The sequence below is a fragment of the Topomyia yanbarensis genome, chromosome 2 (genome assembly GCF_030247195.1).
Source record: "Topomyia yanbarensis strain Yona2022 chromosome 2, ASM3024719v1, whole genome shotgun sequence".
NCBI lineage: Eukaryota > Metazoa > Arthropoda > Insecta > Diptera > Culicidae > Topomyia > Topomyia yanbarensis.
Genome location: NC_080671.1, coordinates 117,609,402 through 117,623,294, shown reverse-complemented (window position 1 = coordinate 117,623,294; position 13,893 = coordinate 117,609,402). Strand labels below are relative to the sequence as shown.

Here is a 13,893-nt window from a genome sequence, read left to right as displayed (position 1 = left end):
TTCTTCTCTCCGGTTGTAGCCGTTTTGATTGGTCGTCCGATGCAGCTTCTTAATGGACGACCTAACACCTAGCACGCATGTCCGTTATGCACTGTGTCTTACACACGTTTGGCTTTGAGAAAAGCTGCGACACCCCTATTTATAGGTTTTATCATTAATGTTGATTTTCATTTAAAGTAGTTTTTAAACTATTTAAACAAATTTTATATAGCAAACAACGTATCGGTAGCAAGCGTTGAACGTTTTCCTTCCGATTTATGGAACAAGATTAGCAATCCGTTTAGTAGAAGGAAAGTTATTAAGGTTCAAAATGTACGTAACACCTTCGCTAATATAAACTACTATCGCTTTCTCGCTCGTTCTCGTGCCGTGCATGAGCCTTTCCTTTCCGTCCGGCTTCTAATCGCATAACCAAAACTAATTTGCCGGCTTTCCCCCATCAACTGCTCTCGTCAAGCAACCCAATACGAATAATCATAGGAACAAACCTGTAGTGGACCTATATTTAAAACTTTTCATCATTTTATTTTTCGGTTGGTGCACCATATTGACGGCTCTGTGCGGGATGGGCTGAAAATTTTCACTTTTCTGAGTCGTTTTCGAAGGATTTTTCAAAACACTATTTTTCCGTTGATAATGAATGTCCTACATGTTCCAAAATTTAATAAAGCATTGGTACAAATATTTTCGACAAAATGCCGAAGAAATTGATTAAATTCATTCAGTATAACAAAAGATATAAATGTTCAAAATCTTACATTATTTTGCTTCCAAAATTTTGAAAAAGGGCCCCTATATTGAAAGGTAAGTCGTTAGTCACGAAAAAAGTTCTAAAAACCTCTAGAAGAAAGTGTTAACGGGAAATCAACACATAAGATATTAATAGAAAACCAATTTTTCAAGAGGCACCCTACCTTAAATATTGCAAAACTCATAACACATGAACCATTAGAACATACCCAAGCAACCAGAAGTTCGAATAATACTTAAAAAGCACACTTTAAAGTTCACATAAAGTTTTTAGCGAACTTTCAAGCTGCTTTAATGGAACTTGTAAGCTGCATAAGTTGCTATTAGAACATAAAACGTACTGAAAAATTACTTAAAACGAGAAGCTTATGCAGCTCCCTTATACGAACTTTTGGTTGCTTGGGTAGCTATATAGTTTCTTCAGAAAAGTTGCTCCAATTTGATTGATTCATAACTTTGTAGAACATTATGTAGCTAAATTTTACATATCTAAGAAGTTGATGCTTTGAACACCATAACCACAAGGACCACCCTAATTAAACTAATATAAAATAATCGCAAGAAAGTTCTAAGAAAGTTTGCTGAAGACACTATATATAAAACCAACGGTTTAGGCGCAACCAGTTCTGTCTTCCTAAATACAGTTTTGGGACCATAGTGCAGCGCTATCTTAGTCCTGAGACGGCGCCGGTGGTTGAGTGGTAAGCGTGACCGCCACTCATTCCAGTTGGCCTGGGTTCAATTCCAGCCGAGGTCGTTGAGATTTGAAAAAATCTGTGGTCACGTCTTCCTTCGGAAGGGAAGTAAAGCCATTGGTCACCGGTCCATGAAATTAATTGGTGGATCGATATCTAGTCCAGCTAGTGGAATCACCTCTCTGGCGTCGGTAAAGAAGAAGTATATCCAACTTCTATACTCTACTATCAAAAATATCCTCCTCCTATGATACTTGTGGAGTGCGCAGTAGTATATACGGCCTCTAGCAAAAGCAAGTATCGGACTAACATTTCCCTTCCCTTTCCTTCCGCGATCTACGTTCGGGCCTGACCGGCGCCGGTATTGATCAGAAACACTTTAGGATTACCAGGAGTTGCACACTGAAAGATGTTTCGCTAATCCCAAGCATAATTATCTACTGATTCCCTGTGCAACTTCAGCTAGTCCCGATCGATAACGGAGTGGCAGCCAGGGGTGGTCGCACAAGCTCAAGCTCAAGCTCATAGTGCAGCGCTATCTTAGTCCTGTTCCTGTTCTTCCTGTAAGTGTCGGGTTATAATGAGACAAAATAGAAACGTAAATTCCATTACTAATTTAGTGGGGGTGGGCGTGGCGTAGTTGGTAAATCGATTGCCTTGTACGCAGCGCACCTGGGTTCGAGTCCCGACCCCGCACATAGGGTTAGAAATTTTTCACAAGAGATTTTTCTAACCCGAAGAGGCGAATGACCTTAAGGTTAAAACCTCTATAACCGAAATAAAAAAAAATACTAATTTAGTTATAGGTTTTGTGCTCTTCACGCGCAAAGATGGTTTCAAACAATATTCGCTCAATTTTCAAATAGTTTTTACATAAATTGGTCTCCGCTAAGGAGAAATATAGCACAGAGTTGGAAGTGCTAGCAGTGGTATGGGTACTGGATAAATGGAGGATAAATGGAGACTGTGGAGGCGACACAAAAGTAATAACGGACCACTAGTCGCTGGTATTTCTAAAGCAGTGTAATCTTCTCAACGAACGCCGTAACCTATGGGTTCTTTTCCTGCAGCAATATGATAACGATATAGCTCATTGCAGAGGAGTAGATAATACTAACGCGGATACCTTATCACGATATCCCACAAAAGAACACAACAAGAGTCAGATTCGCCAAAAAGAAAAATATGGAGTATACTGAATAAGCCCGGAAGTATCGTTAAAAAGTACATTAAATACCAAATTAGTAAGTTTATTAAGGGTATTTTGTTTGTGCCTATGAAACGAGTCGCAAGTTGGCGAGTTTGGATCCCGCAAGGGGTTGGTACTGAACGTTTTTAAGTTCTCCCACGAAGAAAAGGAACCCTTCGGAGTCTACAACACAAACCAAGCAGTTGAACGATCCGCGTATTTGCGAGGCATCCACTAAACTTTCGTTAATCAGTGTTTGGCGTGCCAGCTAGTCACAAACAGAAACTTTAAACTGACAGGTAGATGCCGTATCATCTTGCCTCAGAAGAAAAAAATATTTCCATTGATTTGTATGGACCACTACCTACCGGAACCGCAGCAGTGAAACACATTTTAGTAATCCTTGATGTAAACTTTTGGCTACGAACCTGGAGCGATTAATTGAAATTTCATTAAAATAAAACTCTCTTACGCAAAAAAGTGAGTCTGTGTTCTTATACACAACAGAAACATTCGACTAAGTTTCTATTGATGTTCTCTCGGAAAATATCTATCAACGTGGATTCCCCCAATATTGAATCATTATATGAACATTTTTTTGATAGGAACGGTGATGCATTTATGGTTTGGCGATTTAACTACATTCAGAATAAGTTATATGAGTCATCCGCACGGCTCATGTTCAAGCCTAAATCGTCTACTACTTTTACGTGAATTTCATTGATATTTGTGCATGCTATGGTAACTAATCAAGGAATATTAACATTTCCAATTTCTTTTAGAAATTAAAGATTTACAAATAATTCTAATATCACAATACTAGATACAACAAAAACCGTAGAATGCGTCACTTTTTAGTCAGGAATACTCTATTGTAATTGATTTCAAGACACTGATGACACAACACTCCAAACGTAGCTTCTCAAATAACACATGAGCCCCAAGGTGATTTAAACCGACTGTTTGCGGATGGGAAGCATCCACAACCATCACTCGCCTCAGCTTGTGTCCACAAAATCAGTTCATTTGCCAAGCTACCGCAGGCTATCTACGCACACAAACCATAATAAAATCCGTTAAAATACATATAAAAATAACCGGGTACTGTAACCGAAACCATATCACAGTAGCTTCAGCATCCAACTGACCCACGTACATGACCCATTTGGCGAATTATTATCATTTTCAATCAGTTCATCCCTGAGTTCACGTGCTTCAAATTACAAATATCGATAAAACATAAATGGAAAACGCAATCTTGTGCCATTTAATGATACGTGCCACAGTGAAAGGTTGAAAATCACTAGGGTACCCTAATAAAAAAAAATTTAGCCGAAATAACCTGTCAGAGAGCAAAATAACCGAGAAACACTCACCAGATTCCATTTAAGCAAAGGGCAGAAGAATCCTTCCGATACAACCACACGAACTGTATCTCTATTAATTGGATTTCCTGTCACTTCGATGCTTTAATAAAAACGTGATTAAATCTTCGCCGGTTCTGGTTTTTCTTTTTTTTTGAGACACTTCACTCTTCCCTTCCCCCAAAAAGAGCCCCCTCACAACATCACTTAATTCCGTGAATTTTTCCTGTGGCTTTACCGCTCTCACTCACTTGATCCATTAACCTAAATCACTTCGGGAAAGAATGCCCACAGAGATAAACTTCTTGACAGCGCGCACAGAAGCACGTCTTCCCCGGCGATGGCTTTTCTTCAGCCCACGTTCACGCACCTCGGAGACCACGAGTTGAAAAGTAAGCTTCGACCACGCTTTTCTCACCCATCCGGATTGTTCTGTAAAAAGTTAAGCTTTTCACCTAGATTCACTGTTACTGGCACGTAAAACTGCTCACTCTACTACTGTTTCCTCCGCAGACGGTGGGTGGCGTGGAGTGTTGGCTGCAAGGTGAGAAGCGCACATTTCAAATAAATCCACCATTGATAAACGACCCGTATCTTGACCCTGTCGGGCTGCCACAGTCTGGCTTAGTAGAGTTTCTTTCTCTGGATTCGATTCAAGTTTGTTGTTTTTGTTGATGTTGTTATAAAAGTTGAGACGTCTTGTTTGCTGCTGCTGCTAGGATACGGGCAGGATGGGATCAGAACGGAACGATTAGTATATTGATGACGTTCTGACCCACATTGTCTGCGTGTTCGGGTGAGATGGAATTGGAAGAATTTGGCCAACGGTTTGACCCTTTTTTCCGGCGATTTTATGGTAATCGTTACGGGTTGGTCGTGCTTTGGCTCACTCGTTGAGATCCTTTATCCGTAGATGGTGAATAGATAATAGTGCCCCCTTTTAGCTGGTCGAGGCTTGCTTTGTGCCCCTGGTTAATTTTGATGATGAGCTAATTCGCTTTTTGCATCCTTGCCTGCGATGGTGAGTCAGCGTTATGAAAAGTAATCTGAAGAATGAGAAAAATACGATGATTAAACGTTATTTGTATGTGGTTAGAAAAGAAACAGAATTTTGCTTTCATGGGTGATACGAACATTTCAAATCAGAATGAGTGGTTAAAATATGCTGGATTATACTGGGAAAAGTATTTGAAGGCACTCCGCCATGTGTAAGGCAGTACCGGAGCGAAAAAAAACGATGATAAATAGATTACTGCTTAGCGAGACTGATGATTTTTATTTTATTCAGCCAAGTATTTTGTTACCCTGTCGATAGCTGCGTTTAAATCAATGTTAACCATAGAACATTTCACTGGGGTACAAATGTACCCCACGGCATTTTTGGAGCCGCGTGAAAACGAGAATCCTAAGACCCCAACCATAATTCAATTTAGAGTTCATAGCAAGAGTAGGAAAAGGTAGTAAAGCAAGTTTGCTTTTGGTCTTCGTGGGAGCAGCAGTTAAATTTGGCTTGGGGTACATTTGTACTCCAGTGTACGGTTGCCGTTAGTGTTTCGTGCTGTCCGAGAGAATTGGAGTCATGACAATACCAGTTCAAATACCGGTTTTTACTACGCAGTTGATTTATCGAAAATGCTTAAATTTCATGTAAGTTTGATAAATTATGGAAAGCTCTGAAACAAAATTAGCTTAACAGATGCCTTTTATAATTCCTTTTATAATACGTCAATTAAGTTAAATTTTGAAAATACAATATTTTTCTAACTGTTAAGATCTCATAATTTTGATAGCATCAAGTTTGTAGTTTTGACAACCTCGATGAAGCTTTCCAACATAATTATTTTGATGATTAAATCTCCTAGAAGTAATTAAGGACAATTATCTCTTAAAAATAGTAAGAAACTTGGTGTCTTCTGCAAAATTGTTGATAATGTTGATAAGCAATTTTGTTGAAATATGAAGGCTACATGAATTCTCTCTATTGAAATTTGAAACGATATTAAAGAAATTTTCTTAAAATCAGTTCTTTTCGATATTTTTTTATTGTAAAATTCGGAGACTACCTTGAATAGAATGTGAATTATATTGTTTATACACAGCAGATGGGATTTATCAAATACAGTAATATCAAAATAATTTGCTTTAATGGTTTTCATTCACATATAGTCTAATATATTTAGATATTCTGAATACACGGATTATTCATGTATTTAACAAAATTAGTTATAGAATGTCTTCAACAAAGGTTTTTTTTTAATTTTGATTATAGAGGCTTTAACATTAGGGTCTTTCGGCTCTTTTTCAGGTTAGAAAAATTTTCAATCTGACGTACGGGAGTTGGTAATCGAACCCAGGTGAGCTGCGTATAAGGCAATCGACTGACCAACTACACTATGCCCGCTTCATTTAATAAAGTAGTTTGAAATAGTAGTTTCGAAAACTTTGCCAAAGACATTAAATCTCGAACTAAATTTATTTGAAGAGTGATTTTTTCCAATTACTTCTGAGAAGATTGACCGCCAAAAATATTTTTTTGGATGAGGTGCTGCTTTACGTTGTAATATTGTTCAAAGATTCAAATCATTCAAAGTTGCTAGTTTCGAAATAATGTGATCGTGACCATAAAACCTCGCAACTCCAGAACGAGTCGACGTATACAAAAAATTATTGTACCATTCAATTCAACACTCAAATATACACCCTCAAAAGCCACTAATTTGAGATATTATGATTTTTTTTATTATTTCCAATCCTGATTGGAGGCTATGGTAAAAGGACTCTATTTTTATTCAATAACACAAAGGTTGTCTTCACCTACTAAAAATAAATTAGGTTTGTAACATGGTCACATTTTGAACTTTTGTAAATATATTTCATATTATTTTCTTCATATTTTTGGGTTATTATGTCTATTATTGTATGTTTTCTTGTTCATACGCACAACATTTCAAAAGTGTATTCCAGTTCACATAGCACCGCTACAAATGAAACAAACTTCCAAAAACCCAATGAACTCCTTCATGGGTAATGAACACTAAACGCACGCATACAAATAATCCCGTTCATGAACTGACAAATTTCATCCGCTCTTTCTATTGCGCGAATGCGTAGACCTTAGCGGGACATTTGGGGTAAGCGCCCAATTGCTTTCCCATGGGTTCTCTACAGCCTGGCAAGAATTAACCGACGGAGGGATTCTTTATAATTATACACAGAGGCGCGTCGAAACGAACTGGTTTGATCTGGGTGGCTTGAAAGTGAGGGAGATGTAGGATTAAATCGGCAAAGAATTGAGCTCTGGGAGAATACGGTTTTTGGTAAAGATCGTTGTCCTGTTTCGCCTTGATAACGTGCTTGCGGTTAGAAAACCCGAAAATTAAGATTCGCAGTATATCTGAGGACCTATCGCAATTTCCAATGCAATTTGTCCTGAATCGTGGAGCAAGACAGAAGTGCGAGTGATTAGTTTGTTTCGCTGTGTAATGTCGAGGTAAAACAATTTTAGAATTCGTTTGGGCCGAGTTAATTATTTGAAAAATCTTTCCTTTTCCGTTAGCTGCTGTAATAATTTAAAAAAGCTATAGCTCTATAGAGTCTTATGCGGCAAACGTGTGCGAGTGTTTTCCAAAAAGAAAGGTAATAATTTAAAAAAGTGTACATTTGGCATGGTCTTAACCGCGTCGAACAGCCGTTCGACGGCTTTTTATTTGACAGTTTTCGCACCGGCGAATTTCCCGTCGACTAGCATTTTTCCGGACCGTTGACAACCAACCGAAACATTTCTAGCGACACGTAAGCCAAGGATCGGCTCACTGCGAATCACTGTCGCAAGCTTCCATGTTTCCTGGTCGAACAACCCGACGCACAGAGGCGTAACTAACTTCAAATCCTGGCCAAAATAGAAAATATATTGTTTTTATTTATTTGTCCATATTTTCAGCTTAAATTGTTCTTCGAAACACACTCTAACGTTTTGCTTAAAAACAAAAGTGTTTTCGTTTGGTAATTTTTGTATGCAATTATTTGAAATCAGTGATTTTTTACTCAGCTAGCTTGAAAACCATTATCCCTCAATTTTTCCAGATTGCTCAAAAACTAATTACCCAAAGTCAATATATAAATCAAAATCGTGCTTTTCATAGCAAACTCCAGCAACTACAATCAATTGGGGTCAATTTTAACTTTTCTTTGTCATTTTCGGAGAAGGTGTTATAAAAGTGCTCACTTTTTTCAATTTTCCACATATTCGTTAGTAAAAAAAGTACCTTGTCGGGCAATGTCCAGTAAATCTGTTAAAAGGAGAAGATTATTTGCAGTGTCCTCTCACTGTTCCACTAAGAAAACATTCCCAATTAATCCCATTCGGTTTTTTACACCTGTTTGAAAATGACGTGTTTTTGCTCAAATTTAAGAGAATACAAATTAAAAAATCAGGATTGGGGCTATTTAAAAGATCTTCTATGAAAAGAATAATTCAAGACGGCGCTGGTGGTTGAGTGGTAAATATGAACGCCACTCATTCCAGTTGGCTTGGGTTCAATTCCAGCCAAGGTCATTGAGATATTTCTGAGGTGAATAAATATGTGGTGACATCTTCCTTTGGCAGGGAAGTAAAGCCGTTGGTCCCCGGTCCATGAGTTGATGGATCGATATCTAGTCCAGAAGTGAAGTCACCTGTCTGGCGTCGGTAAAGAAGAAATAGTATCCAACTTCTATACTTACTAACAAATATCATCCTTCCGTGATACTTGTGGAGTGCGCAGTATTATATACGGCCACTAGCAAAAGCAAGTATCGGACTAACCATTCCTACACTTTCCTCCCGGGATCTACGTTAGGGCCTGGCAGGCGCCGGTATTGATCAAAAACAATTTAGGATTACCAGGAGTTGCACATTGAAAGGTGTTTCGCTACTCCCAACCATAATTATCTACTTATTCCCTGTGCAACTTCAGCTAGTCTAGATCGATAACGGAGTAGCGGCTAGGGGTGGTCGCACAAGCTCATGCTGGAGCTTATATGACAAGAATGACTTGATCGAGTCCCCCATATTATTTTTTGTTAGATTGCGTCCATTAACCAAATTGAGCGATTATGACCACGATAGCCATATAAAAGAGTGTAAAATATAACTTCCACCGACCTTGCTATATGAAACGTAACTTACACAAGTTGCCTTGGAAACGTAAGCGAAGCATCAAACAAATTATGCAATCTTCTCATTCCAGTTCCTTGTCTCCGGATTGCAAGTGTTAACGTGAATAATCCTGATTGAATACGATAATCACTTGGATAGATTTCTATTACCGAATTTACAAAAAAATTAAGATTTTTTTCTACTATAAAACCAGAAAAGCAAAATAAACATATGAACTTGAAACAAAATGTTTTAATTTATGAAAACAGTTGAAACAGACTAAATCTCAATGCGAGGTTTCCTCAAACTGATAGATTACTCTAAAAAGCGTTTTCATTGAAAAATAATAATGCTCGTGGAATTCGTTTTCTTTTCGGTTTTGCATCACACTACAAGGAGGTTTAATATTTTCATATTTTGGTCATAAATTGTCTAAAACCATGAAAAACCATTTTTCATCACTTGTTATCGTATAAAAAAGCTTAAAAACATGTGAAATAATTTTGGCCATGGATTTGATATAGTTACGCCACTGTGCGACGCGCCAGTCGGAAGTGGCCCACCGTTACATTGCCGGCCTACTAGGGGCAGACCAGCCGTTGATTTCTTGCGCCGCCGCCCTGTCGTAGAATTGGGAAAAATTCACCACGCGGCGAATATCATCAGACCGCAGTTTCGTCATTTCGGAGCCCCTGTAATACCGACAGCATCATCCTAGAAGCGTCGCTAGAACTAAAACCGCACACATTAGGTAGACAGTTTTAAGGGGGGAAGGAAAGTGAAGAATAGAATGAGGAGGTGAAATGAATGCCGTCCGTAAATAAAAATCTATTTTTGGAATTGACGTAAAATGTTTATGAGTGTATTTTTGTAGTTAGTTTCCCCCGCTCCCCCCCCCCCCCCCCCCCTTCCGCAATGTTTGACTCGGTTTGAAAGGAGTTTCACGTGGTTCGTTCAGAAGTTTCTAAACTCCTTTTTCTGTTTTTTTACTCCAAGTCTTGGGTTGCTTGGGAACCTCAACCCTCTCCTCCACCTCTTCTAAAGCGTTACGGGTCAGTTTGAGTTTGAGAATTGTGCCTGTGATGAGACACGTGAGGTGTGGTATTTCTGACTGGCTGAACGACGGGATTCTCCTAGTATTCTTTCCAGCGCTATTCGGTCCGAGTCGAAGTTACTGGATGGTTATCCAGGTCTGCCAAATAGTTTATTATTAATTTCGGATTCTTTAACGTGGATCCGCCCTGAGGTATAGACTCTTGCCGGCAAATACAACGTGACAAGCGGTCCTCTTCAGAGGTGGCGCATAAATCGCTTGTTTGAGTTCCCTGGGGAACAATTTCGCAGATCAGAACCGCTAGTGTGTCTTGCACGCGCTACAGGTTATTATCACGCACCAACCTACTTTAATACCGTACACGCTCTTTTTTATTAGAATGTATTTTTCCGTATTGTACACCTAGAAAAAACAACCTTGCAAATTACATGTTCATTATTATGCCAGATGTTCAATTAGTGCAGTTCAAGACACTTGCACTAGGTACTATAAATATACTTGCAGTATGACAGCAGTTATAAAATGTGCAAAGAAATAGAGGGAGAGGTAAAAGTGAAACCACCGTCGCGATCACAGCTGTTTACTGCGGATTTCATATATGTACGTAAGATAATTGAAATATATGGTATACACACATCGTGTGGAAAGGAGGTCGATCACTTGATCCCTAGCTGCAGTAAGTCGTTAACCCTGTGTTCAACAAAAACACCTCCAATAGTCCGACAAGGGCACAAGGCTAATAACTAGAGATTTTTTAAACGAATTCGAAACTTTTGGCTGTTTTGGATAAAGGAATCTGTGAAAATAAATTGGTACTAGAATATTATTTGTAAAAATGTAAAAAATCCTGCAATTGTTTCATAAGTCTGTTATTTATTGCTACGAAACGATATGGCAGTTTGACCTCGGAACGGACACTCACGGCTCCACTAGAACCTGCTCCGTAATGTCCGTTCTGGGGCCAAATCTCCAAATGGTCCTATAACCAGAGATGCCAAAGGTACTGGTAAACTACATTTTTTCGGTATAATTACATTTGCACAAGCCGTACAGCCCGCTACAGTGACGCATCACTACAGCTCTTGCCAGAACGGTAGCCAAACCGAGTACATTTTCCCGTAGAGCAGTAGAATACATTTTTGCTTTGCTGCTGTACTCCGACTGCTCGGTGAGAGTGTGGCGTAGTAAAGTTTGTTCTCTCGCTTTGTACACTTTTCTCTGCGTAGTCAAAGGGAGAGGCCCGTACACGAAAGCGATGATGCCGGTCGTGGTGTAAACGAAGGGTATTCATTACCGTCGTTTGTGATTGAAAATATTGAATAGATTAAAAATATTAAAAAGTGTAAAATAAGGAAAGAGAAGCTGTACCGCTCGCGTCTGGTGGCTGTACTGGGGGCAGTATTTCTTTGTCATGTTACTGCTTTGCTTACAGACTGCCGTACAGCACTGGGCGTCCTGCAATAGCGAACGACATCAGCGTCAAAAGAGAAATGAGAATGTAGGCAGAAAAATTGCAGCCGTCGAAAAGGTAGGCATTTTGCATCCTTATCTATAACTATGAGATGCAGTCTTTTTAGGCAATTCTAAAAATAAAAAAAAATTATACATAAACATATTAATTCCGATCATTCATTCTATTCTATTTGTGATAAATCTACTTGCTTCTCTCTCCAGTAGTTGGGTAACAATAAAGTAAGGCTTTTAGTTTAGTTAATTTTGCACAGCTAAAAATTTTTTTGATATACTTTTTGCGAAAATAATCGATATTTTTACATTTCTTATAAAAGAAATGTATAGAATTCGCTCAAACTTTCAAGATTTTTTCCGAGGCCCGGAGGGCCAAGTCTTATATACCAATCGACTCAGCTCGACGATTTGGGACAATGTCTGTGTGTGTGTGTGTGTCTGTGTGTGTGTGTGTGTATGTAACGGACAAATTCTCATTCGTGTTTCTCAGCAATGGCTGAACCGATCTTATCCAAACCAATTTTAAATGAAAGAACTAAAAAACAGTATGAACGCTATTAATTTGTTTTTGATTCTGATGTTTAGTTTCCAAGATATGAATGTTTGAATGCGTAAAAATGGCGTTTTTTGCAGTTTTTTTGAATTATCTGCCGAAATTGACAATATAGAATAGCAATTTATATGTTTTTAGATAGCTTTAACGAATACCTTTCGAACAAGCTACAGATTGTTGAAATCGGACTATTATCAAAAGAGATATTTAACATTAAATGCGGACGAAAGATTTTTATCATTTCCCATTGCCAGAAATATGACCAAAATCATGTAATCTATTTTTAACGCCAAAACGGCTTATTTTAGGTCAATAGTATCTTCGGTGAATTTAATGGAGGCAATATGCCCTTTCATTTGGTATTGTGCTTTTGCTGATTAATCCCCCTATGAGTGAGATATTTTCACAAATTTTCTTGGAAGTGATTATATCAAAATGATGTCTTCAGCAAATTTGTAGCTCTTACTTTTGCGAATAACTTTACTAAAGACTTTAAATATCTATTTTGAATACTTTAAAAGTTATGGCTTGTTGTTTGTTGATTACTCTTTGTCGCCTATTTTTTGTTCAATATAGTAATAATCCATTGAAATAAGCTAAACATTATTTCGATAAAACGAATTTTGTATTTCATTTTACTATCTACAACCGCTAGAAATAATCACCGAACACTTCCAACTTGTCTGAAAGGAACTTGATAACTTATCAGTACAAAAATGTTCATTTGTGCGAACCTTCTGACTGCAATTTTTCTAACTTATAACCATCGGATCGATCTGAAACATACCGGAAAATGAAAAGCGAAATAAATAACTCCAAGCAACGGCGTAGCCAAGAGAAGGTTTTGGGGTTTAACACCATACAACCCCCCCCCCCACACCACACCCAAAAAAATATTGGATTGAAGTTGAAAATTTATTGATGCAGACTGATTTAATTCAATATTACAATAACAATTATCTGATCCTTAGATTTATAACCTATTGTTGTAAACATCATGAGAACTTTTGATAAATTGTCGGAGGACTTTTGATAAATTGTCGGAATGAGGTCCTGATATGTAACTGATCTATTGGTCTTGATTGCACAGTTGTCTAATAGCATCAATATCAAATTTCTGCCTGAAAACATTCCTATAGAAAATTCCAGAGTTCTGTAATCAATCATAATCCTCAGATTTATTTTCAAATTGAGCTCGTTTTTGTAGAAATGTACTGTAATAAGGGTCTTTATTTAATAGGAAGCGAAGTTAAAATTGATTTAATGTCTATGAAACATACACACTTAGAAAAAATGAAAATTACATTTGACGTAAACAACATTGCGACGTATTTTGCTGTCTAATAATGAAATTTGACATGTTTCGAGATGTGAAATAAAATATTGTGTCTCTTTTGATGTAGAACTCGGCTGAATGGAGATGTAGACTTGTGAACAAAACGCATTTTTACATGTTTTTACATGTAAATTGAAGTGAATTATGACGCTCCTTTTATGTGCATCTTGCGAGATGTAAATATTTTTAAGTGTGTAGAACTGCTCACCAAAAAAATGCATAACTTTCAACATTTGCTAAAAATGTTTTTGCCTTTCTCATTCACTCTAAAATTCGTCAATCTAATCCCGACCCGGAGGGCCGAGTGTCATATGCCAATCGACTGAGTTCGTCGAGATCGGAAAATGT

At 37.9% G+C, this 13,893-nt stretch overlaps 1 protein-coding gene across 1 annotated transcript in view; it reads right to left on the bottom strand.

Moving 5' to 3' along the window:
• Positions 1 to 5,042, bottom strand: part of LOC131679301 (fibropellin-1-like) — a 489,726-nt gene extending 484,684 nt beyond the window's left edge. The window contains exon 1 of the mRNA XM_058960011.1: positions 4,011 to 5,042. The gene's annotated coding sequence lies outside the window, so the exon portion shown is untranslated. The remainder of the gene's footprint in view (positions 1 to 4,010) is intronic.
• Between the last annotated feature and the right edge of the window lie 8,851 nt (positions 5,043 to 13,893).